Genomic DNA, 25,334 nt, shown 5'->3' on the forward strand with positions numbered 1-25,334 from the left:
TGGTAGAGCGCTCGCTTTGCATGTGAGAGGTAGCGGGATCGACGCCCGCATTCTCCACTCGTCTTTCCTTTGTTCTTGTGCTCTGTGGAGGAAATGATGAACAGCTGGATTTGGCAAAGGTGGGTGCAAACTGAAAGAAAGACAGCTCTTTCATATTAGCCTCAAGTCACACTCAAAATTCTTCATGATAGATTCAATCGCCCAAATGAACCTAGTGTAAGCAAATAAAAATATTGCGACAAAAGCATTGTTTGAAAACCCTGCTGGTCAGAAGTGGAATAAGAAATATTAACAAACGACACACCAGTTGACATGCAACGCCGACGAGAATGGGATTCGAACCCATGCGTGCAAAGCACAATGGATTAGCAGTCCATCGCCTTAACCACTCGGCCACCTCGTCCTCTCGCTTGTCCGTTTGACCATAAAAATTCCGTCTTAAACTACAGCTGGTAAAATTTCGATCTCAAATTGAAGCCTCATTCGATACAATGGCCTTGCGTGCAGAGGGTATGAATTCATCCTCCTTTCACAAAAATAGAATCATTATTATCTAAATGTGGTTTCATGTAGGGATGTTTGAGGTTGTTTGATTTAAAATTGGGCGAAACAAAAGCAGTTGCACTTGGACAAGTCAAATTTAGGGTTGGTGTTATTACAATCTCTTCAGTATATACCCAAATGTGGAAGGCAAATTAGGTCAAATTATAAAGGGCTTGCTTTCCAGGTAAAATGTTTCAGGATTTATGTCCACACTCCTCAGAAATCTTTTAGGTGCTCTTCTGGTGAGAGGCCTTAATGGTCATCTTATAAAGACAAACCAACTAATGTGCAAATTCAAATTTGTTTAAAAAGGGAAAGAAATAAGAATCTGCAAAACCATGAAACACTACGGATTTTCCATGTCTCACTGATCGAACGCAAGACTCTACTTGATACATTCAACCACTCTGAGAAAAACCAACAAGCTTCAGTTGTGAGATCAATTACTTTTGATGTATCAAGGAATGGATCGTTTGGTCAGAAATGGTCGTTAATTTGGAAGCGCTAAGAATGCAACAATTAAATGGGGAATTAGCTCAAATGGTAGAGCGCTCGCTTTGCATGTGAGAGGTAGCGGGATCGACGCCCGCATTCTCCACTCGTGTTTCCTTTGTTCTTGTGCTCTGTGGAGGAAATGATGAACAGCTGGATTTGGCAAAGGTGGGTGCAAACTGAAAGAAAGACAGCTCTTTCACATTAGCCTGAAGTCACACTCAAAATTCTTCATGATAGATTCAATCGCCCAAAAGAACCTAGTGTAAAGAAATAAAAATATTGCGACAAAAGCATTTTTTGAAAACCCTGCTGGTCAGAAGTGGAATAAGAAATATTAACAAACGACACACCAGTTGACATGCAACGCCAACGAGAATGGGATTCGAACCCATGCGTGCAAAGCACAATGGATTAGCAGTCCATCGCCTTAACCACTCGGCCACCTCGTCCTCTCGCTTGTCAGTTTGACCATAAAAATTCCGTCTTAAACTACAGCTGGTATAATTTCGATCTCAAATTGAAGCCTCATTCGATACAATGGCCTTGCGTGCAGAGGGTATGAATTCATCCTCCTTTCACAAAAATAGAATCATTATTATCTAAATGTGGTTTCATGTAGGGATGTTTGAGGTTGTTTGATTTAAAATTGGGCGAAACAAAAGCAGTTGCACTTGGACAAGTCAAATTTAGGGTTGGTGTTATTACAATCTCTTCAGTATATACCCAAATGTGGAAGGCAAATTAGGTCAAATTATAAAGGGCTTGCTTTCCAGGTAAAATGTTTCGGGATTTATGTCCACACTCCTCAGAAATCTTTTAGGTGCTCTTCTGGTGAGAGGCCTTAATGGTCATCTTATAAAGACAAACCAACTAATGTGCAAATTCAAATTTGTTTAAAAAGGGAAAGAAATAAGAATCTGCAAAACCATGAAACACTACGGATTTTCCATGTCTCACTGATCGAACGCAAGACTCTACTTGATACATTCAACCATTCTGAGAAAAACCAACAAGCTTCAGTTGTGAGATCAATTACTTTTGATGTATCAAGGAATGGATCGTTTGGTCAGAAATGGTCGTTAATTTGGAAGCGCTAAGAATGCAGCAATTAATGGGGAATTAGCTCAAATGGTAGAGTGCTCGCTTAGCATGTGAGAGGTAGCGGGATCGACGCCCGCATTCTCCACTCGTCTTTCCTTTGTTCTTGTGCTCTGTGGAGGAAATGATGAACAGCTGGATTTGGCAAAGGTGGGTGCAAACTGAAAGAAAGACAGCTCTTTCACATTAGCCTGAAGTCACACTCAAATTTCTTCATGATAGATTCAATCGGCCAAATGAACCTAGTGTAAGCAAATAAAAATATTGCGACAAAAGCATTGTTTGAAAACCCTGCTGGTCAGAAGTGGAATAAGAAATACTAACAAACAACACACCAGCACACAAGTGAACATGCAGAGCCGACGAGAATGGGATTCGAACCCATGCGTGCAAAGCACAATGGATTAGCAGTCCATCGCCTTAACCACTCGGCCACCTCGTCCTCTCGCTTGCTAGTTTGACCATAAAAATTTCCGTCTTAAACTACAGCTGGTATAATTTCAATCTCAAATTGAAGCCTCATTCGATACAATGGCCTTGCGTGCAGAGGGTATGAATTCATCCTCCTTTCACAAAAATAGAATCATTATTATCTAAATGTGGTTTCATGTAGGGATGTTTGAGGTTGTTTGATTTAAAATTGGGCGAAACAAAAGCAATTGCACTTGGACAAGTCAAATTTAGGGTTGGTGTTATTACAATCTCTTCAGTATATACCCAAATGTGGAAGGCAAATTAGGTCAAATTATAAAGGGCTTGCTTTCCAGGTAAAATGTGGCGGGATTTATGTCCACACTCCTCAGAAATCTTTTAGGCGCTCTTCTGGTGAGAGTCCTTAATGGTCATCTTATAAAGACAAACCAACTAATGTGCAAATTCAAATTTGTTTAAAAAGGGAAAGAAATAAGAATCTGCAAAACCATGAAACACTACGGATTTTCCATGTCTCACTGATCGAACGCAAGACTCTACTTGATACATTCAACCACTAGGAGAAAAACCAACAAGCTTCAGTTGTGAGATCAATTACTTTTGATGTATCAAGGAATGGATCGTTTGGTCAGAAATGGTCGTTAATTTGGAAGCGCTAAGAATGCAGCAATTAAAGGGGAATTAGCTCAAATGGTAGAGCGCTCGCTTTGCATGTGAGAGGTAGCGGGATCGACGCCCGCATTCTCCACTCGTCTTTCCTTTGTTCTTGTGCTCTGTGGAGGAAATGATGAACAGCTGGATTTGGCAAAGGTGGGTGCAAACTGAAAGAAAGACAGCTCTTTCATATTAGCCTCAAGTCACACTCAAAATTCTTCATGATAGATTCAATCGCCCAAATGAACCTAGTGTAAGCAAATAAAAATATTGCGACAAAAGCATTGTTTGAAAACCCTGCTGGTCAGAAGTGGAATAAGAAATATTAACAAACAACACACCAGCTGACATGCAAAGCCGACGAGAATGGGATTCGAACCCATGCGTGCAAAGCACAATGGATTAGCAGTCCATCGCCTTAACCACTCGGCCACCTCGTCCTCTCGCTTGTTAGTTTGACCATAAAAATGTCCGTCTTAAACTACAGCTGGTATAATTTCAATCTCAAATTGAAGCCTCATTCGATACAATGGCCTTGCCTACAGAGGGTATGAATTCATCCTCCTTTCACTAAAATAGAATCATTATTATCTAAATGTGGTTTCATGTAGGGATGTTTGAGGTTGTTTGATTTAAAATTGGGCGAAACAAAAGCAGTTGCACTTGGACAAGTCAAATTTAGGGTTGGTGTTATTACAATCTCTTCAGTATATACCCAAATGTGGAAGGCAAATTAGGTCAAATTATGAAGGGCTTGCTTTCCAGGTAAAATGTTTCGGGATTTATGTCCACACTCCTCAGAAATCTTTTAGGTGCTCTTCTGGTGAGAGGCCTTAATGGTCATCTTATAAAGACAAACCAACTAATGTGCAAATTCAAATTTGTTTAAAAAGGGAAAGAAATAAGAATCTGCAAAACCATGAAACACTACGGATTTTCCATGTCTCACTGATCGAACACAAGACTCTACTTGATACATTCAACCACTCTGAGAAAAACCAACAAGCTTCAGTTGTGAGATCAATTACTTTTGATGTATCAAGGAATGGATCGTTTGGTCAGAAATGGTCGTTAATTTGGAAGCGCTAAGAATGCAACAATTAAAGGGGAATTAGCTCAAATGGTAGAGCGCTCGCTTAGCATGTGAGAGGTAGCGGGATCGACGCCCGCATTCTCCACTCGTCTTTCCTTTGTTCTTGTGCTCTGTGGAGGAAATGATGAACAGCTGGATGTAGCAAAGGTGGAAGCAAACTGAAAGAAAGACAGCTCTTTCACATTAGCCTGAAGTCACACTCAAAATTCTTCATGATAGATTCAATCGGCCAAATGAACCTAGTGTAAGCAAATAAAAATATTGCGACAAAAGCATTGTTTGAAAACCCTGCTGGTCAGAAGTGGAATAAGAAATACTAACAAACAACACACCAGCACATAAGTTGACATGCAAAGCCGATGAGAATGGGATTCGAACCCATGCTTGCAAAGCACAATGGATTAGCAGTCATCGCCTTAACCACTCGGCCACCTCGTCCTCTCGCTTGTTAGTTTGACCATAAAAAATTCCGTCTTAAACTACAGCTGGTATAATTTCGATCTCAAATTGAAGCCTCATTCGATACAATGGCCTTGCGTGCAGAGGGTATGAATTCATCCTCCTTTCACAAAAATAGAATCATTATTATCTAAATGTGGTTTCATGTAGGGATGTTTGAGGTTGTTTGATTTAAAATTGGGCGAAACAAAAGCAATTGCACTTGGACAAGTCAAATTTAGGGTTGGTGTTATTACAATCTCTTCAGTATATACCCAAATGTGGAAGGCAAATTAGGTCAAATTTTAAAGGGCTTGCTTTCCAGGTAAAATGTTTCGGGATTTATGTCCACACTCCTCAGAAATCTTTTAGGTGCTCTTCTGGTTGGAGGCCTTAATGGTCATCTTATAAAGACAAACCAACTAATGTGCAAATTCAAATTTGTTTAAAAAGGGAAAGAAATAAGAATCTGCAAAACCATGAAACACTACGGATTTTCCATGTCTCACTGATCGAACGCAAGACTCTACTTGATACATTCAACCACTCTGAGAAAAACCAACAAGCTTCAGTTGTGAGATCAATTACTTTTGATGTATCAAGGAATGGATCGTTTGGTCAGAAATGGTCGTTAATTTGGAAGCGCTAAGAATGCAACAATTAAAGGGGAATTAGCTCAAATGGTAGAGTGCTCGCTTAGCATGTGAGAGGTAGCGGGATCGACGCCCGCATTCTCCACTCGTCTTTCCTTTGTTCTTGTGCTCTGTGGAGGAAATGATGAACAGCTGGATGTAGCAAAGGTGGAAGCAAACTGAAAGAAAGACAGCTCTTTCACATTAGCCTGAAGTCACACTCGAAATTCTTCATGATAGATTCAATCGCCCAAATGAACCTAGTGTAAGCAAATAAAAATATTGCGACAAAAGCATTGTTTGAAAACCCTGCTGGTCAGAAGTGGAATAAGAAATATTAACAAACGACACACCAGTTGACATGCAACGCCGACGAGAATGGGATTCGAACCCATGCGTGCAAAGCACAATGGATTAGCAGTCCATCGCCTTAACCACTCGGCCACCTCGTCCTCTCGCTTGTCAGTTTGACCATAAAAATTCCGTCTTAAACTACAGCTGGTAAAATTTCGATCTCAAATTGAAGCCTCATTCGATACAATGGCCTTGCGTACAGAGGGTATGAATTCATCCTCCTTTCACTAAAATAGAATCATTATTATCTAAATGTGGTTTCATGTAGGGATGTTTGAGGTTGTTTGATTTAAAATTGGGCGAAACAAAAGCAGTTGCACTTGGACAAGTCAAATTTAGGGTTGGTGTTATTACAATCTCTTCAGTATATACCCAAATGTGGAAGGCAAATTAGGTCAAATTATGAAGGGCTTGCTTTCCAGGTAAAATGTTTCGGGATTTATGTCCACACTCCTCAGAAATCTTTTAGGTGCTCTTCTGGTGAGAGGCCTTAATGGTCATCTTATAAAGACAAACCAACTAATGTGCAAATTCAAATTTGTTTAAAAAGGGAAAGAAATAAGAATCTGCAAAACCATGAAACACTACGGATTTTCCATGTCTCACTGATCGAACGCAAGACTCTACTTGATACATTCAACCATTCTGAGAAAAACCAACAAGCTTCAGTTGTGAGATCAATTACTTTTGATGTATCAAGGAATGGATCGTTTGGTCAGAAATGGTCGTTAATTTGGAAGCGCTAAGAATGCAGCATTTAATGGGGAATTAGCTCAAATGGTAGAGTGCTCGCTTAGCATGTGAGAGGTAGCGGGATCGACGCCCGCATTCTCCACTCGTCTTTCCTTTGTTCTTGTGCTCTGTGGAGGAAATGATGAACAGCTGGATTTGGCAAAGGTGGGTGCAAACTGAAAGAAAGACAGCTCTTTCACATTAGCCTGAAGTCACACTCAAAATTCTTCATGATAGATTCAATCGGCCAAATGAACCTAGTGTAAGCAAATAAAAATATTGCGACAAAAGCATTGTTTGAAAACCCTGCTGGTCAGAAGTGGAATAAGAAATACTAACAAACAACACACCAGCACACAAGTGAACATGCAGAGCCGACGAGAATGGGATTCGAACCCATGCGTGCAAAGCACAATGGATTAGCAGTCCATCGCCTTAACCACTCGGCCACCTCGTCCTCTCGCTTGCTAGTTTGACCATAAAAATTTCCGTCTTAAACTACAGCTGGTATAATTTCAATCTCAAATTGAAGCCTCATTCGATACAATGGCCTTGCGTGCAGAGGGTATGAATTCATCCTCCTTTCACAAAAATAGAATCATTATTATCTAAATGTGGTTTCATGTAGGGATGTTTGAGGTTGTTTGATTTAAAATTGGGCGAAACAAAAGCAATTGCACTTGGACAAGTCAAATTTAGGGTTGGTGTTATTACAATCTCTTCAGTATATACCCAAATGTGGAAGGCAAATTAGGTCAAATTATAAAGGGCTTGCTTTCCAGGTAAAATGTGGCGGGATTTATGTCCACACTCCTCAGAAATCTTTTAGGCGCTCTTCTGGTGAGAGTCCTTAATGGTCATCTTATAAAGACAAACCAACTAATGTGCAAATTCAAATTTGTTTAAAAAGGGAAAGAAATAAGAATCTGCAAAACCATGAAACACTACGGATTTTCCATGTCTCACTGATCGAACGCAAGACTCTACTTGATACATTCAACCACTAGGAGAAAAACCAACAAGCTTCAGTTGTGAGATCAATTACTTTTGATGTATCAAGGAATGGATCGTTTGGTCAGAAATGGTCGTTAATTTGGAAGCGCTAAGAATGCAGCAATTAAAGGGGAATTAGCTCAAATGGTAGAGCGCTCGCTTTGCATGTGAGAGGTAGCGGGATCGACGCCCGCATTCTCCACTCGTCTTTCCTTTGTTCTTGTGCTCTGTGGAGGAAATGATGAACAGCTGGATTTGGCAAAGGTGGGTGCAAACTGAAAGAAAGACAGCTCTTTCATATTAGCCTCAAGTCACACTCAAAATTCTTCATGATAGATTCAATCGCCCAAATGAACCTAGTGTAAGCAAATAAAAATATTGCGACAAAAGCATTGTTTGAAAACCCTGCTGGTCAGAAGTGGAATAAGAAATATTAACAAACAACACACCAGCACACCAGTTGACATGCAAAGCCGACGAGAATGGGATTCGAACCCATGCGTGCAAAGCACAATGGATTAGCAGTCCATCGCCTTAACCACTCGGCCACCTCGTCCTCTCGCTTGTTAGTTTGACCATAAAAATGTCCGTCTTAAACTACAGCTGGTATAATTTCAATCTCAAATTGAAGCCTCATTCGATACAATGGCCTTGCGTACAGAGGGTATGAATTCATCCTCCTTTCACTAAAATAGAATCATTATTATCTAAATGTGGTTTCATGTAGGGATGTTTGAGGTTGTTTGATTTAAAATTGGGCGAAACAAAAGCAGTTGCACTTGGACAAGTCAAATTTAGGGTTGGTGTTATTACAATCTCTTCAGTATATACCCAAATGTGGAAGGCAAATTAGGTCAAATTATGAAGGGCTTGCTTTCCAGGTAAAATGTTTCGGGATTTATGTCCACACTCCTCAGAAATCTTTTAGGTGCTCTTCTGGTGAGAGGCCTTAATGGTCATCTTATAAAGACAAACCAACTAATGTGCAAATTCAAATTTGTTTAAAAAGGGAAAGAAATAAGAATCTGCAAAACCATGAAACACTACGGATTTTCCATGTCTCACTGATCGAACACAAGACTCTACTTGATACATTCAACCACTCTGAGAAAAACCAACAAGCTTCAGTTGTGAGATCAATTACTTTTGATGTATCAAGGAATGGATCGTTTGGTCAGAAATGGTCGTTAATTTGGAAGCGCTAAGAATGCAACAATTAAAGGGGAATTAGCTCAAATGGTAGAGCGCTCGCTTAGCATGTGAGAGGTAGCGGGATCGACGCCCGCATTCTCCACTCGTCTTTCCTTTGTTCTTGTGCTCTGTGGAGGAAATGATGAACAGCTGGATGTAGCAAAGGTGGAAGCAAACTGAAAGAAAGACAGCTCTTTCACATTAGCCTGAAGTCACACTCAAAATTCTTCATGATAGATTCAATCGGCCAAATGAACCTAGTGTAAGCAAATAAAAATATTGCGACAAAAGCATTGTTTGAAAACCCTGCTGGTCAGAAGTGGAATAAGAAATACTAACAAACAACACACCAGCACATAAGTTGACATGCAAAGCCGATGAGAATGGGATTCGAACCCATGCTTGCAAAGCACAATGGATTAGCAGTCATCGCCTTAACCACTCGGCCACCTCGTCCTCTCGCTTGTTAGTTTGACCATAAAAAATTCCGTCTTAAACTACAGCTGGTATAATTTCGATCTCAAATTGAAGCCTCATTCGATACAATGGCCTTGCGTGCAGAGGGTATGAATTCATCCTCCTTTCACAAAAATAGAATCATTATTATCTAAATGTGGTTTCATGTAGGGATGTTTGAGGTTGTTTGATTTAAAATTGGGCGAAACAAAAGCAATTGCACTTGGACAAGTCAAATTTAGGGTTGGTGTTATTACAATCTCTTCAGTATATACCCAAATGTGGAAGGCAAATTAGGTCAAATTTTAAAGGGCTTGCTTTCCAGGTAAAATGTTTCGGGATTTATGTCCACACTCCTCAGAAATCTTTTAGGCGCTCTTCTGGTGAGAGTCCTTAATGGTCATCTTATAAAGACAAACCAACTAATGTGCAAATTCAAATTTGTTTAAAAAGGGAAAGAAATAAGAATCTGCAAAACCATGAAACACTACGGATTTTCCATGTCTCACTGATCGAACGCAAGACTCTACTTGATACATTCAACCACTAGGAGAAAAACCAACAAGCTTCAGTTGTGAGATCAATTACTTTTGATGTATCAAGGAATGGATCGTTTGGTCAGAAATGGTCGTTAATTTGGAAGCGCTAAGAATGCAGCAATTAAAGGGGAATTAGCTCAAATGGTAGAGCGCTCGCTTTGCATGTGAGAGGTAGCGGGATCGACGCCCGCATTCTCCACTCGTCTTTCCTTTGTTCTTGTGCTCTGTGGAGGAAATGATGAACAGCTGGATTTGGCAAAGGTGGGTGCAAACTGAAAGAAAGACAGCTCTTTCATATTAGCCTCAAGTCACACTCAAAATTCTTCATGATAGATTCAATCGCCCAAATGAACCTAGTGTAAGCAAATAAAAATATTGCGACAAAAGCATTGTTTGAAAACCCTGCTGGTCAGAAGTGGAATAAGAAATATTAACAAACAACACACCAGCACACCAGTTGACATGCAAAGCCGACGAGAATGGGATTCGAACCCATGCGTGCAAAGCACAATGGATTAGCAGTCCATCGCCTTAACCACTCGGCCACCTCGTCCTCTCGCTTGTTAGTTTGACCATAAAAATGTCCGTCTTAAACTACAGCTGGTATAATTTCAATCTCAAATTGAAGCCTCATTCGATACAATGGCCTTGCGTACAGAGGGTATGAATTCATCCTCCTTTCACTAAAATAGAATCATTATTATCTAAATGTGGTTTCATGTAGGGATGTTTGAGGTTGTTTGATTTAAAATTGGGCGAAACAAAAGCAGTTGCACTTGGACAAGTCAAATTTAGGGTTGGTGTTATTACAATCTCTTCAGTATATACCCAAATGTGGAAGGCAAATTAGGTCAAATTATGAAGGGCTTGCTTTCCAGGTAAAATGTTTCGGGATTTATGTCCACACTCCTCAGAAATCTTTTAGGTGCTCTTCTGGTGAGAGGCCTTAATGGTCATCTTATAAAGACAAACCAACTAATGTGCAAATTCAAATTTGTTTAAAAAGGGAAAGAAATAAGAATCTGCAAAACCATGAAACACTACGGATTTTCCATGTCTCACTGATCGAACACAAGACTCTACTTGATACATTCAACCACTCTGAGAAAAACCAACAAGCTTCAGTTGTGAGATCAATTACTTTTGATGTATCAAGGAATGGATCGTTTGGTCAGAAATGGTCGTTAATTTGGAAGCGCTAAGAATGCAACAATTAAAGGGGAATTAGCTCAAATGGTAGAGCGCTCGCTTAGCATGTGAGAGGTAGCGTGATCGACGCCCGCATTCTCCACTCGTCTTTCCTTTGTTCTTGTGCTCTGTGGAGGAAATGATGAACAGCTGGATGTAGCAAAGGTGGAAGCAAACTGAAAGAAAGACAGCTCTTTCACATTAGCCTGAAGTCACACTCAAAATTCTTCATGATAGATTCAATCGGCCAAATGAACCTAGTGTAAGCAAATAAAAATATTGCGACAAAAGCATTGTTTGAAAACCCTGCTGGTCAGAAGTGGAATAAGAAATACTAACAAACAACACACCAGCACATAAGTTGACATGCAAAGCCGATGAGAATGGGATTCGAACCCATGCTTGCAAAGCACAATGGATTAGCAGTCATCGCCTTAACCACTCGGCCACCTCGTCCTCTCGCTTGTTAGTTTGACCATAAAAAATTCCGTCTTAAACTACAGCTGGTATAATTTCGATCTCAAATTGAAGCCTCATTCGATACAATGGCCTTGCGTGCAGAGGGTATGAATTCATCCTCCTTTCACAAAAATAGAATCATTATTATCTAAATGTGGTTTCATGTAGGGATGTTTGAGGTTGTTTGATTTAAAATTGGGCGAAACAAAAGCAATTGCACTTGGACAAGTCAAATTTAGGGTTGGTGTTATTACAATCTCTTCAGTATATACCCAAATGTGGAAGGCAAATTAGGTCAAATTTTAAAGGGCTTGCTTTCCAGGTAAAATGTTTCGGGATTTATGTCCACACTCCTCAGAAATCTTTTAGGTGCTCTTCTGGTTGGAGGCCTTAATGGTCATCTTATAAAGACAAACCAACTAATGTGCAAATTCAAATTTGTTTAAAAAGGGAAAGAAATAAGAATCTGCAAAACCATGAAACACTACGGATTTTCCATGTCTCACTGATCGAACGCAAGACTCTACTTGATACATTCAACCACTCTGAGAAAAACCAACAAGCTTCAGTTGTGAGATCAATTACTTTTGATGTATCAAGGAATGGATCGTTTGGTCAGAAATGGTCGTTAATTTGGAAGCGCTAAGAATGCAACAATTAAAGGGGAATTAGCTCAAATGGTAGAGTGCTCGCTTAGCATGTGAGAGGTAGCGGGATCGACGCCCGCATTCTCCACTCGTCTTTCCTTTGTTCTTGTGCTCTGTGGAGGAAATGATGAACAGCTGGATGTAGCAAAGGTGGAAGCAAACTGAAAGAAAGACAGCTCTTTCACATTAGCCTGAAGTCACACTCAAAATTCTTCATGATAGATTCAATCGCCCAAATGAACCTAGTGTAAGCAAATAAAAATATTGCGACAAAAGCATTGTTTGAAAACCCTGCTGGTCAGAAGTGGAATAAGAAATATTAACAAACGACACACCAGTTGACATGCAACGCCGACGAGAATGGGATTCGAACCCATGCGTGCAAAGCACAATGGATTAGCAGTCCATCGCCTTAACCACTCGGCCACCTCGTCCTCTCGCTTGTCAGTTTGACCATAAAAATTCCGTCTTAAACTACAGCTGGTAAAATTTCGATCTCAAATTGAAGCCTCATTCGATACAATGGCCTTGCGTGCAGAGGGTATGAATTCATCCTCCTTTCACAAAAATAGAATCATTATTATCTAAATGTGGTTTCATGTAGGGATGTTTGAGGTTGTTTGATTTAAAATTGGGCGAAACAAAAGCAGTTGCACTTGGACAAGTCAAATTTAGGGTTGGTGTTATTACAATCTCTTCAGTATATACCCAAATGTGGAAGGCAAATTAGGTCAAATTATAAAGGGCTTGCTTTCCAGGTAAAATGTTTCAGGATTTATGTCCACACTCCTCAGAAATCTTTTAGGTGCTCTTCTGGTGAGAGGCCTTAATGGTCATCTTATAAAGACAAACCAACTAATGTGCAAATTCAAATTTGTTTAAAAAGGGAAAGAAATAAGAATCTGCAAAACCATGAAACACTACGGATTTTCCATGTCTCACTGATCGAACGCAAGACTCTACTTGATACATTCAACCACTCTGAGAAAAACCAACAAGCTTCAGTTGTGAGATCAATTACTTTTGATGTATCAAGGAATGGATCGTTTGGTCAGAAATGGTCGTTAATTTGGAAGCACTAAGAATGCAACAATTAAAGGGGAATTAGCTCAAATGGTAGAGCGCTCGCTTTGCATGTGAGAGGTAGCGGGATCGACGCCCGCATTCTCCACTCGTGTTTCCTTTGTTCTTGTGCTCTGTGGAGGAAATGATGAACAGCTGGATTTGGCAAAGGTGGGTGCAAACTGAAAGAAAGACAGCTCTTTCACATTAGCCTGAAGTCACACTCAAAATTCTTCATGATAGATTCAATCGCCCAAAAGAACCTAGTGTAAAGAAATAAAAATATTGCGACAAAAGCATTGTTTGAAAACCCTGCTGGTCAGAAGTGGAATAAGAAATACTAACAAACAACACACAAGTTGACATGCAAAGCCGACGAGAATGGGATTCGAACCCATGCGTGCAAAGCACAATGGATTAGCAGTCCATCGCCTTAACCACTCGGCCACCTCGTCCTCTCGCTTGTCAGTTTGACCATAAAAATTCCGTCTTAAACTACAGCTGGTAAAATTTCGATCTCAAATTGAAGCCTCATTCGATACAATGGCCTTGCGTGCAGAGGGTATGAATTCATCCTCCTTTCACAAAAATAGAATCATTATTATCTAAATGTGGTTTCATGTAGGGATGTTTGAGGTTGTTTGATTTAAAATTGGGCGAAACAAAAGCAATTGCACTTGGACAAGTCAAATTTAGGGTTGGTGTTATTACAATCTCTTCAGTATATACCCAAATGTGGAAGGCAAATTAGGTCAAATTATAAAGGGCTTGCTTTCCAGGTAAAATGTTTCAGGATTTATGTCCACACTCCTCAGAAATCTTTTAGGTGCTCTTCTGGTGAGAGGCCTTAATGGTCATCTTATAAAGACAAACCAACTAATGTGCAAATTCAAATTTGTTTAAAAAGGGAAAGAAATAAGAATCTGCAAAACCATGAAACACTACGGATTTTCCATGTCTCACTGATCGAACGCAAGACTCTACTTGATACATTCAACCACTCTGAGAAAAACCAACAAGCTTCAGTTGTGAGATCAATTACTTTTGATGTATCAAGGAATGGATCGTTTGGTCAGAAATGGTCGTTAATTTGGAAGCGCTAAGAATGCAACAATTAAATGGGGAATTAGCTCAAATGGTAGAGCGCTCGCTTTGCATGTGAGAGGTAGCGGGATCGACGCCCGCATTCTCCACTCGTGTTTCCTTTGTTCTTGTGCTCTGTGGAGGAAATGATGAACAGCTGGATTTGGCAAAGGTGGGTGCAAACTGAAAGAAAGACAGCTCTTTCACATTAGCCTGAAGTCACACTCAAAATTCTTCATGATAGATTCAATCGCCCAAAAGAACCTAGTGTAAAGAAATAAAAATATTGCGACAAAAGCATTTTTTGAAAACCCTGCTGGTCAGAAGTGGAATAAGAAATATTAACAAACGACACACCAGTTGACATGCAACGCCGACGAGAATGGGATTCGAACCCATGCGTGCAAAGCACAATGGATTAGCAGTCCATCGCCTTAACCACTCGGCCACCTCGTCCTCTCGCTTGTCAGTTTGACCATAAAAATTCCGTCTTAAACTACAGCTGGTATAATTTCGATCTCAAATTGAAGCCTCATTCGATACAATGGCCTTGCGTGCAGAGGGTATGAATTCATCCTCCTTTCACAAAAATAGAATCATTATTATCTAAATGTGGTTTCATGTAGGGATGTTTGAGGTTGTTTGATTTAAAATTGGGCGAAACAAAAGCAGTTGCACTTGGACAAGTCAAATTTAGGGTTGGTGTTATTACAATCTCTTCAGTATATACCCAAATGTGGAAGGCAAATTAGGTCAAATTATAAAGGGCTTGCTTTCCAGGTAAAATGTTTCGGGATTTATGTCCACACTCCTCAGAAATCTTTTAGGTGCTCTTCTGGTGAGAGGCCTTAATGGTCATCTTATAAAGACAAACCAACTAATGTGCAAATTCAAATTTGTTTAAAAAGGGAAAGAAATAAGAATCTGCAAAACCATGAAACACTACGGATTTTCCATGTCTCACTGATCGAACGCAAGACTCTACTTGATACATTCAACCATTCTGAGAAAAACCAACAAGCTTCAGTTGTGAGATCAATTACTTTTGATGTATCAAGGAATGGATCGTTTGGTCAGAAATGGTCGTTAATTTGGAAGCGCTAAGAATGCAGCAATTAATGGGGAATTAGCTCAAATGGTAGAGTGCTCGCTTAGCATGTGAGAGGTAGCGGGATCGACGCCCGCATTCTCCACTCGTCTTTCCTTTGTTCTTGTGCTCTGTGGAGGAAATGATGAACAGCTGGATTTGGCAAAGGTGGGTGCAAACTGAAAGAAAGACAGCTCTTTCACATTAGCCTGAAGTCACACTCAAAATTCTTCATGATAGATTCAATCGGCCAAATGAACCTAGTGTAAGCAAATAAAAATATTGCGACAAAAGCATTGTTTGAAAACCCTGCTGGTCAGAAGTGGAATAAGAAATATTAACAAACAACACACCAGCACACAAGTGAACATGCAGAGCCGACGAGAATGGGATTCGAACCCATGCGTGCAAAGCACAATGGATTAGCAGTCCATCGCCTTAACCTCTCGGCCACCTCGTCCTCTCGCTTGCTAGTTTGACCATAAAAATTTCCGTCTTAAACTACAGCTGGTATAATTTCAATCTCAAATTGAAGCCTCATTCGATACAATGGCCTTGCGTGCAGAGGGTATGAATTCATCCTCCTTTCACAAAAATAGAATCATTATTATCTAAATGTGGTTTCATGTAGGGATGTTCGAGGTTGTTTGATTTAAAATTGGGCGAAACAAAAGCAGTTGCACTTGGACAAGTCAAATTTAGGGTTGGTGTTATTACAATCTCTTCAGTATATACCCAAATGTGGAAGGCAAATTAGGTCAAATTATAAAGGGCTTGCTTTCCAGGTAAAATGTGGCGGGATTTATGTCCACACTCCTCAGAAATCTTTTAGGCGCTCTTCTGGTGAGAGTCCTTAATGGTCATCTTATAAAGACAAACCAACTAATGTGCAAATTCAAATTTGTTTAAAAAGGGAAAGAAATAAGAATCTGCAAAACCATGAAACACTACGGATTTTCCATGTCTCACTGATCGAACGCAAGACTCTACTTGATACATTCAACCACTCTGAGAAAAACCAACAAGCTTCAGTTGTGAGATCAATTACTTTTGATGTATCAAGGAATGGATCGTTTGGTCAGAAATGGTCGTTAATTTGGAAGCGCTAAGAATGCAACAATTAAAGGGGAATTAGCTCAAATGGTAGAGCGCTCGCTTTGCATGTGAGAGGTAGCGGGATCGACGCCCGCATTCTCCACTCGTCTTTCCTTTGTTCTTGTGCTCTGTGGAGGAAATGATGAACAGCTGGATTTGGCAAAGGTGGGTGCAAACTGAAAGAAAGACAGCTCTTTCATATTAGCCTCAAGTCACACTCAAAATTCTTCATGATAGATTCAATCGCCCAAATGAACCTAGTGTAAGCAAATAAAAATATTGCGACAAAAGCATTGTTTGAAAACCCTGCTGGTCAGAAGTGGAATAAGAAATATTAACAAACAACACACCAGCACACCAGTTGACATGCAAAGCCGACGAGAATGGGATTCGAACCCATGCGTGCAAAGCACAATGGATTAGCAGTCCATCGCCTTAACCACTCGGCCACCTCGTCCTCTCGCTTGTTAGTTTGACCATAAAAATGTCCGTCTTAAACTACAGCTGGTATAATTTCAATCTCAAATTGAAGCCTCATTCGATACAATGGCCTTGCGTACAGAGGGTATGAATTCATCCTCCTTTCACTAAAATAGAATCATTATTATCTAAATGTGGTTTCATGTAGGGATGTTTGAGGTTGTTTGATTTAAAATTGGGCGAAACAAAAGCAGTTGCACTTGGACAAGTCAAATTTAGGGTTGGTGTTATTACAATCTCTTCAGTATATACCCAAATGTGGAAGGCAAATTAGGTCAAATTATGAAGGGCTTGCTTTCCAGGTAAAATGTTTCGGGATTTATGTCCACACTCCTCAGAAATCTTTTAGGTGCTCTTCTGGTGAGAGGCCTTAATGGTCATCTTATAAAGACAAACCAACTAATGTGCAAATTCAAATTTGTTTAAAAAGGGAAAGAAATAAGAATCTGCAAAACCATGAAACACTACGGATTTTCCATGTCTCACTGATCGAACGCAAGACTCTACTTGATACATTCAACCATTCTGAGAAAAACCAACAAGCTTCAGTTGTGAGATCAATTACTTTTGATGTATCAAGGAATGGATCGTTTGGTCAGAAATGGTCGTTAATTTGGAAGCGCTAAGAATGCAGCAATTAATGGGGAATTAGCTCAAATGGTAGAGTGCTCGCTTAGCATGTGAGAGGTAGCGGGATCGACGCCCGCATTCTCCACTCGTCTTTCCTTTGTTCTTGTGCTCTGTGGAGGAAATGATGAACAGCTGGATTTGGCAAAGGTGGGTGCAAACTGAAAGAAAGACAGCTCTTTCACATTAGCCTGAAGTCACACTCAAAATTCTTCATGATAGATTCAATCGGCCAAATGAACCTAGTGTAAGCAAATAAAAATATTGCGACAAAAGCATTGTTTGAAAACCCTGCTGGTCAGAAGTGGAATAAGAAATACTAACAAACAACACACCAGCACACAAGTGAACATGCAGAGCCGACGAGAATGGGATTCGAACCCATGCGTGCAAAGCACAATGGATTAGCAGTCCATCGCCTTAACCTCTCGGCCACCTCGTCCTCTCGCTTGCTAGTTTGACCATAAAAATTTCCGTCTTAAACTACAGCTGGTATAATTTCAATCTCAAATTGAAGCCTCATTCGATACAATGGCCTTGCGTGCAGAGGGTATGAATTCATCCTCCTTTCACAAAAATAGAATCATTATTATCTAAATGTGGTTTCATGTAGGGATGTTCGAGGTTGTTTGATTTAAAATTGGGCGAAACAAAAGCAGTTGCACTTGGACAAGTCAAATTTAGGGTTGGTGTTATTACAATCTCTTCAGTATATACCCAAATGTGGAAGGCAAATTAGGTCAAATTATAAAGGGCTTGCTTTCCAGGTAAAATGTGGCGGGATTTATGTCCACACTCCTCAGAAATCTTTTAGGCGCTCTTCTGGTGAGAGTCCTTAATGGTCATCTTATAAAGACAAACCAACTAATGTGCAAATTCAAATTTGTTTAAAAAGGGAAAGAAATAAGAATCTGCAAAACCATGAAACACTACGGATTTTCCATGTCTCACTGATCGAACGCAAGACTCTACTTGATACATTCAACCACTCTGAGAAAAACCAACAAGCTTCAGTTGTGAGATCAATTACTTTTGATGTATCAAGGAATGGATCGTTTGGTCAGAAATGGTCGTTAATTTGGAAGCGCTAAGAATGCAACAATTAAAGGGGAATTAGCTCAAATGGTAGAGCGCTCGCTTTGCATGTGAGAGGTAGCGGGATCGACGCCCGCATTCTCCACTCGTCTTTCCTTTGTTCTTGTGCTCTGTGGAGGAAATGATGAACAGCTGGATTTGGCAAAGGTGGGTGCAAACTGAAAGAAAGACAGCTCTTTCACATTAGCCTGAAGTCACACTCAAAATTCTTCATGATAGATTCAATCGCCCAAAAGAACCTAGTGTAAAGAAATAAAAATATTGCGACAAAAGCATTGTTTGAAAACCCTGCTGGTCAGAAGTGGAATAAGAAATACTAACAAACAACACACCAGCTCACAAGTTGACATGCAAAGCCGACGAGAATGGGATTCGAACCCATGCGTGCAAAGCACAATGGATTAGCAGTCCATCGCCTTAACCACTCGGCCACCTCGTCCTCTCGCTTGTTAGTTTGACCATAAAAATTTCCGTCTTAAACTACAGCTGGTATAATTTCAATCTCAAATTGAAGCCTCATTCGATACAATGGCCTTGCGTGCAGAGGGTATGAATTCATCCTCCTTTCACAAAAATAGAATCATTATTATCTAAATGTGGTTTCATGTAGGTATGTTTGAGGTTGTTTGATTTAAAATTGGGCGAAACAAAAGCAATTGCACTTGGACAAGTCAAATTTAGGGTTGGTGTTATTACAATCTCTTCAGTATATACCCAAATGTGGAAGGCAAATTAGGTCAAATTATAAAGGGCTTGCTTTCCAGGTAAAATGTGACGGGATTTATGTCCACACTCCTCAGAAATCTTTTAGGCGCTCTTCTGGTGAGAGTCCTTAATGGTCATCTTATAAAGGCAAACCAACTAATGTGCAAATTCAAATTTGTTTAAAAAGGGAAAGAAATAAGAATCTGCAAAACCATGAAACACTACGGATTTTCCATGTCTCACTAATCGAACGCAAGACTCTAATTGATACATTCAACCACTCTGAGAAAAACCAACAAGCTTCAGTTGTGAGATCAATTACTTTTGATGTATCAAGGAATGGATCGTTTGGTCAGAAATGGTCGTTAATTTGGAAGCGCTAAGAATGCAGCAATTAATGGGGAATTAGCTCAAATGGTAGAGTGCTCGCTTAGCATGTGAGAGGTAGCGGGATCGACGCCCGCATTCTCCACTCGTCTTTCCTTTGTTCTTGTGCTCTGTGGAGGAAATGATGAACAGCTGGATTTGGCCATAAAAATTCCGTCTTAAACTACAGCTGGTATAATTTCAATCTCAAATTGAAGCCTCATTCGATACAATGGCCTTGCGTGCAGAGGGTATGAATTCATCCTCCTTTCACAAAAATAGAATCATTATTATCTAAATGTGGTTTCATGTAGGGATGTTTGAGGTTGTTTGATTTAAAATTGGGCGAAACAAAAGCAGTTGCACTTGGACAAGTCAAATTTAGGGTTGGTGTTATTACAATCTCTTCAGTATATACCCAAATGTGGAAGGCAAATTAGGTCAAATTATAAAGGGCTTGCTTTCCAGGTAAAATGTTTCGGGATTTATGTCCACACTCCTCAGAAATCTTTTAGGTGCTGTTCTGGTGAGAGGCCTTAATGGTCATCTTATAAAGACAAACCAACTAATGTGCAAATTCAAATTTGTTTAAAAAGGGAAAGAAATAAGAATCTGCAAAACCATGAAACACTACGGATTTTCCATGTCTCACTGATCGAACGCAAGACTCTACTTGATACATTCAACCACTCTGAGAAAAACCAACAAGCTTCAGTTGTGAGATCAATTACTTTTGATGTATCAAGGAATGGATCGTTTGGTCAGAAATGGTCGTTAATTTGGAAGCGCTAAGAATGCAACAATTAAAGGGGAATTAGCTCAAATGGTAGAGCGCTCGCTTAGCATGTGAGAGGTAGCGGGATCGACGCCCGCATTCTCCACTCGTGTTTCCTTTGTTCTTGTGCTCTGTGGAGGAAATGATGAACAGCTGGATGTAGCAAAGGTGGAAGCAAACTGAAAGAAAGACAGCTCTTTCACATTAGCCTGAAGTCACACTCAAAATTCTTCATGATAGATTCAATCGGCCAAATGAACCTAGTGTAAGCAAATAAAAATATTGCGACAAAAGCATTGTTTGAAAACCCTGCTGGTCAGAAGTGGAATAAGAAATACTAACAAACAACACACCAGCTCACAAGTTGACATGCAAAGCCGACGAGAATGGGATTCGAACCCATGCGTGCAAAGCACAATGGATTAGCAGTCCATCGCCTTAACCACTCGGCCACCTCGTCCTCTCGCTTGTTAGTTTGACCATAAAAAATTCCGTCTGAAACTACAGCTGGTATAATTTCAATCTCAAATTGAAGCCTCATTCGATACAATGGCCTTGCGTGCAGAGGGTATGAATTCATCCTCCTTTCACAAAAATAGAATCATTATTATCTAAATGTGGTTTCATGTAGGGATGTTTGAGGTTGTTTGATTTAAAATTGGGCGAAACAAAAGCAATTGCACTTGGACAAGTCAAATTTAGGGTTGGTGTTATTACAATCTCTTCAGTATATACCCAAATGTGGAAGGCAAATTAGGTCAAATTATAAAGGGCTTGCTTTCCAGGTAAAATGTGGCGGGATTTATGTCCACACTCCTCAGAAATCTTTTAGGCGCTCTTCTGGTGAGAGTCCTTAATGGTCATCTTATAAAGGCAAACCAACTAATGTGCAAATTCAAATTTGTTTAAAAAGGGAAAGAAATAAGAATCTGCAAAACCATGAAACACTATGGATTTTCCATGTCTCACTAATCGAACGCAAGACTCTACTTGATACATTCAACCACTCTGAGAAAAACCAACAAGCTTCAGTTGTGAGATCAATTACTTTTGATGTATCAAGGAATGGATCGTTTGGTCAGAAATGGTCGTTAATTTGGAAGCGCTAAGAATGCAGCAATTAATGGGGAATTAGCTCAAATGGTAGAGTGCTCGCTTAGCATGTGAGAGGTAGCGGGATCGACGCCCGCATTCTCCACTCGTCTTTCCTTTGTTCTTGTGCTCTGTGGAGGAAATGATGAACAGCTGGATTTGGCAAAGGTGGGTGCAAACTGAAAGAAAGACAGCTCTTTCACATTAGCCTGAAGTCACACTCAAAATTCTTCATGATAGATTCAATCGGCCAAATGAACCTAGTGTAAGCAAATAAAAATATTGCGACAAAAGCATTGTTTGAAAACCCTGCTGGTCAGAAGTGGAATAAGAAATATTAACAAACGACACACCAGTTGACATGCAACGCCGACGAGAATGGGATTCGAACCCATGCGTGCAAAGCACAATGGATTAGCAGTCCATCGCCTTAACCACTCGGCCACCTCGTCCTCTCGCTTGTCAGTTTGACCATAAAAATTCCGTCTTAAACTACAGCTGGTATAATTTCGATCTCAAATTGAAGCCTCATTCGATACAATGGCCTTGCGTGCAGAGGGTATGAATTCATCCTCCTTTCACAAAAATAGAATCATTATTATCTAAATGTGGTTTCATGTAGGGATGTTTGAGGTTGTTTGATTTAAAATTGGGCGAAACAAAAGCAGTTGCACTTGGACAAGTCAAATTTAGGGTTGGTGTTATTACAATCTCTTCAGTATATACCCAAATGTGGAAGGCAAATTAGGTCAAATTATAAAGGGCTTGCTTTCCAGGTAAAATGTTTCGGGATTTATGTCCACACTCCTCAGAAATCTTTTAGGTGCTCTTCTGGTGAGAGGCCTTAATGGTCATCTTATAAAGACAAACCAACTAATGTGCAAATTCAATTTTGTTTAAAAAGGGAAAGAAATAAGAATCTGCAAAACCATGAAACACTACGGATTTTCCATGTCTCTCTGATCGAACGCAAGACTCTACTTGATACATTCAACCACTCTGAGAAAAACCAACAAGCTTCAGTTGTGAGATCAATTACTTTTGATGTATCAAGGAATGGGTCGTTTGGTCAGAAATGGTCGTTAATTTGGAAGCGCTAAGAATGCAACAATTAAAGGGGAATTAGCTCAAATGGTAGAGCGCTCGCTTTGCATGTGAGAGGTAGCGGGATCGACGCCCGCATTCTCCACTCGTCTTTCCTTTGTTCTTGTGCTCTGTGGAGGAAATGATGAACAGCTGGATTTGGCAAAGGTGGGTGCAAACTGAAAGAAAGACAGCTCTTTCACATTAGCCTCAAGTCACACTCAAAATTCTTCACGATAGATTCAATCGCCCAAATGAACCTAGTGTAAGCAAATAAAAATATTGCGACAAAAGCATTGTTTGAAAACCCTGCTGGTCAGAAGTGGAATAAGAAATATTAACGAACAACACACCAGCACACAAGTTGACATGCAAAGCCGATGAGAATGGGATTCGAACCCATGCGTGCAAAGCACAATGGATTAGCAGTCCATCGCCTTAACCACTCGGCCACCTCGTCCTCTCGCTTGTTAGTTTGACCATAAAAATTTCCGTCTTAAACTACAGCTGGTATAATTTCAATCTCAAATTGAAGCCTCATTCGATACAATGGCCTTGCGTGCAGAGGGTATGAATTCATCCTCCTTTCACAAAAATAGAATCATTATTATCTAAATGTGGTTTCATGTAGGGATGTTTGAGGTTGTTTGATTTAAAATTGGGCGAAACAAAAGCAGTTGCACTTGGACAAGTCAAATTTAGGGTTGGTGTTATTACAATCTCTTCAGTATATACCCAAATGTGGAAGGCAAATTAGGTCAAATTAGAAAGGGCTTGCTTTCCAGGTAAAATGTTTCGGGATTTATGTCCACACTCCTCAGAAATCTTTTAGGTGCTCTTCTGGTGAGAGGTCTTAATGGTCATCTTATAAAGACAAACCAACTAATGTGCAAATTCAAATTTGTTTAAAAAGGGAAAGAAATAAGAATCTGCAAAACCATGAAACACTACGGATTTTCCATGTCTCTCTGATCGAACGCAAGACTCTACTTGATACATTCAACCACTCTGAGAAAAACCAACAAGCTTCAGTTGTGAGATCAATTACTTTTGATGTATCAAGGAATGGATCGTTTGGTCAGAAATGGTCGTTAATTTGGAAGCGCTAAGAATGCAACAATTAAAGGGGAATTAGCTCAAATGGTAGAGCGCTCGCTTAGCATGTGAGAGGTAGCGGGATCGACGCCGGCATTCTCCACTCGTCTTTCCTTTGTTCTTGTGCTCTGTGGAGGAAATGATGAACAGCTGGATTTGGCAAAGGTGGGTGCAAACTGAAAGAAAGACAGCTCTTTCACATTAGCCTCAAGTCACACTCAAAATTCTTCATGATAGATTCAATCGCCCAAATGAACCTAGTGTAAGCAAATAAAAATATTGCGACAAAAGCATTGTTTGAAAACCCTGCTGGTCAGAAGTGGAATAAGAAATATTAACAAACGACACACCAGTTGACATGCAAAGCCGACGAGAATGGGATTCGAACCCATGCATGCAAAGCACAATGGATTAGCAGTCCATCGTCTTAACCACTCGGCCTCCTCGTCCTCTCGCTTGCTAGTTTGACCATAAAAATTTCCGTCTTAAACTACAGCTGGTATAATTTCAATCTCAAATTGAAGCCTCATTCGATACAATGGCCTTGCGTGCACAGGGTATGAATTCATCCTCCTTTCACAAAAATAGAATCATTATTATCTAAATGTGGTTTCATGTAGGGATGTTTGAGGTTGTTTGATTTAAAATTGGGCGAAACAAAAGCAGTTGCACTTGGACAAGTCAAATTTAGGGTTGGTGTTATTACAATCTCTTCAGTATATACCCAAATGTGGAAGGCAAATTAGGTCAAATTAGAAAGGGCTTGCTTTCCAGGTAAAATGTTTCGGGATTTATGTCCACACTGCTCAGAAATCTTTTAGGTGCTCTTCTGGTGAGAGGCCTTAATGGTCATCTTATAAAGACAAACCAACTAATGTGCAAATTCAATTTTGTTTAAAAAGGGAAAGAAATAAGAATCTGCAAAACCATGAAACACTACGGATTTTCCATGTCTCTCTGATCGAACGCAAGACTCTACTTGATACATTCAACCACTCTGAGAAAAACCAACAAGCTTCAGTTGTGAGATCAATTACTTTTGATGTATCAAGGAATGGATCGTTTGGTCAGAAATGGTCGTTAATTTGGAAGCGCTAAGAATGCAACAATTAAAGGGGAATTAGCTCAAATGGTAGAGCGCTCGCTTAGCATGTGAGAGGTAGCGGGATCGACGCCCGCATTCTCCACTCGTCTTTCCTTTGTTCTTGTGCTCTGTGGAGGAAATGATGAACAGCTGGATTTGGCAAAGGTGGGTGCAAACTGAAAAAAAGACAGCTCTTTCACATTAGCCTCAAGTCACACTCAAAAATCTTCATGATAGATTCAATCGCCCAAATGAACCTAGTGTAAGCAAATAAAAATATTGCGACAAAAGCATTGTTTGAAAACCCTGCTGGTCAGAAGTGGAATAAGAAATATTAACAAACAAAACACCAGCACACAAGTTGACATGCAAAGCCGACGAGAATGGGATTCAAACCCATGCGTGCAAAGCACAATGGATTAGCAGTCCATCGCCTTAACCACTCGGCCACCTCGTCCTCTCGCTCGTTAGTTTGACCATAAAAAATTCCGTCTTAAACTACAGCTGGTATAATTTCAATCTCAAATTGAAGCCTCATTCGATACAATGGCCTTGCGTGCAGAGGGTATGAATTCATCCTCCTTTCACAAAAATAGAATCATTATTATCTAAATGTGGTTTCATGTAGGGATGTTTGAGGTTGTTTGATTTAAAATTGGGC

At 40.0% G+C, this 25,334-nt stretch overlaps 20 non-coding genes across 20 annotated transcripts; all 20 read right to left on the reverse strand.

The window, feature by feature from the left end:
* Positions 1 to 321: 321 nt before the first annotated feature.
* On the reverse strand, positions 322 to 403 carry trnas-gcu (transfer RNA serine (anticodon GCU)). The gene has a single exon. It is a non-coding gene; the product is annotated as a tRNA-Ser (tRNA).
* A 1,002-nt stretch (positions 404 to 1,405) lies between these two features.
* trnas-gcu (transfer RNA serine (anticodon GCU)) lies at positions 1,406 to 1,487 on the reverse strand. The gene has a single exon. It is a non-coding gene; the product is annotated as a tRNA-Ser (tRNA).
* A 1,009-nt stretch (positions 1,488 to 2,496) lies between these two features.
* Positions 2,497 to 2,578, reverse strand: trnas-gcu (transfer RNA serine (anticodon GCU)). The gene has a single exon. It is a non-coding gene; the product is annotated as a tRNA-Ser (tRNA).
* A 1,002-nt stretch (positions 2,579 to 3,580) lies between these two features.
* trnas-gcu (transfer RNA serine (anticodon GCU)) lies at positions 3,581 to 3,662 on the reverse strand. Its single transcript has one exon. It is a non-coding gene; the product is annotated as a tRNA-Ser (tRNA).
* Positions 3,663 to 5,755: 2,093 nt separating this feature from the next.
* trnas-gcu (transfer RNA serine (anticodon GCU)) lies at positions 5,756 to 5,837 on the reverse strand. Its single transcript has one exon. It is a non-coding gene; the product is annotated as a tRNA-Ser (tRNA).
* Positions 5,838 to 6,846: 1,009 nt separating this feature from the next.
* trnas-gcu (transfer RNA serine (anticodon GCU)) lies at positions 6,847 to 6,928 on the reverse strand. Its single transcript has one exon. It is a non-coding gene; the product is annotated as a tRNA-Ser (tRNA).
* A 1,010-nt stretch (positions 6,929 to 7,938) lies between these two features.
* On the reverse strand, positions 7,939 to 8,020 carry trnas-gcu (transfer RNA serine (anticodon GCU)). The gene has a single exon. It is a non-coding gene; the product is annotated as a tRNA-Ser (tRNA).
* A 2,101-nt stretch (positions 8,021 to 10,121) lies between these two features.
* Positions 10,122 to 10,203, reverse strand: trnas-gcu (transfer RNA serine (anticodon GCU)). The gene has a single exon. It is a non-coding gene; the product is annotated as a tRNA-Ser (tRNA).
* Positions 10,204 to 12,296: 2,093 nt separating this feature from the next.
* On the reverse strand, positions 12,297 to 12,378 carry trnas-gcu (transfer RNA serine (anticodon GCU)). Its single transcript has one exon. It is a non-coding gene; the product is annotated as a tRNA-Ser (tRNA).
* Positions 12,379 to 13,379: 1,001 nt separating this feature from the next.
* trnas-gcu (transfer RNA serine (anticodon GCU)) lies at positions 13,380 to 13,461 on the reverse strand. Its single transcript has one exon. It is a non-coding gene; the product is annotated as a tRNA-Ser (tRNA).
* Positions 13,462 to 14,463: 1,002 nt separating this feature from the next.
* trnas-gcu (transfer RNA serine (anticodon GCU)) lies at positions 14,464 to 14,545 on the reverse strand. The gene has a single exon. It is a non-coding gene; the product is annotated as a tRNA-Ser (tRNA).
* A 1,009-nt stretch (positions 14,546 to 15,554) lies between these two features.
* Positions 15,555 to 15,636, reverse strand: trnas-gcu (transfer RNA serine (anticodon GCU)). Its single transcript has one exon. It is a non-coding gene; the product is annotated as a tRNA-Ser (tRNA).
* A 1,010-nt stretch (positions 15,637 to 16,646) lies between these two features.
* On the reverse strand, positions 16,647 to 16,728 carry trnas-gcu (transfer RNA serine (anticodon GCU)). The gene has a single exon. It is a non-coding gene; the product is annotated as a tRNA-Ser (tRNA).
* A 1,010-nt stretch (positions 16,729 to 17,738) lies between these two features.
* On the reverse strand, positions 17,739 to 17,820 carry trnas-gcu (transfer RNA serine (anticodon GCU)). Its single transcript has one exon. It is a non-coding gene; the product is annotated as a tRNA-Ser (tRNA).
* Positions 17,821 to 18,830: 1,010 nt separating this feature from the next.
* On the reverse strand, positions 18,831 to 18,912 carry trnas-gcu (transfer RNA serine (anticodon GCU)). Its single transcript has one exon. It is a non-coding gene; the product is annotated as a tRNA-Ser (tRNA).
* Positions 18,913 to 20,697: 1,785 nt separating this feature from the next.
* trnas-gcu (transfer RNA serine (anticodon GCU)) lies at positions 20,698 to 20,779 on the reverse strand. The gene has a single exon. It is a non-coding gene; the product is annotated as a tRNA-Ser (tRNA).
* A 1,002-nt stretch (positions 20,780 to 21,781) lies between these two features.
* On the reverse strand, positions 21,782 to 21,863 carry trnas-gcu (transfer RNA serine (anticodon GCU)). The gene has a single exon. It is a non-coding gene; the product is annotated as a tRNA-Ser (tRNA).
* Positions 21,864 to 22,872: 1,009 nt separating this feature from the next.
* On the reverse strand, positions 22,873 to 22,954 carry trnas-gcu (transfer RNA serine (anticodon GCU)). Its single transcript has one exon. It is a non-coding gene; the product is annotated as a tRNA-Ser (tRNA).
* A 1,002-nt stretch (positions 22,955 to 23,956) lies between these two features.
* On the reverse strand, positions 23,957 to 24,038 carry trnas-gcu (transfer RNA serine (anticodon GCU)). Its single transcript has one exon. It is a non-coding gene; the product is annotated as a tRNA-Ser (tRNA).
* Positions 24,039 to 25,048: 1,010 nt separating this feature from the next.
* Positions 25,049 to 25,130, reverse strand: trnas-gcu (transfer RNA serine (anticodon GCU)). Its single transcript has one exon. It is a non-coding gene; the product is annotated as a tRNA-Ser (tRNA).
* Positions 25,131 to 25,334: the final 204 nt, after the last annotated feature.

The sequence above is a fragment of the Odontesthes bonariensis genome, chromosome 11, assembly GCF_027942865.1.
Source record: "Odontesthes bonariensis isolate fOdoBon6 chromosome 11, fOdoBon6.hap1, whole genome shotgun sequence".
Lineage (NCBI taxonomy): Eukaryota > Metazoa > Chordata > Actinopteri > Atheriniformes > Atherinopsidae > Odontesthes > Odontesthes bonariensis.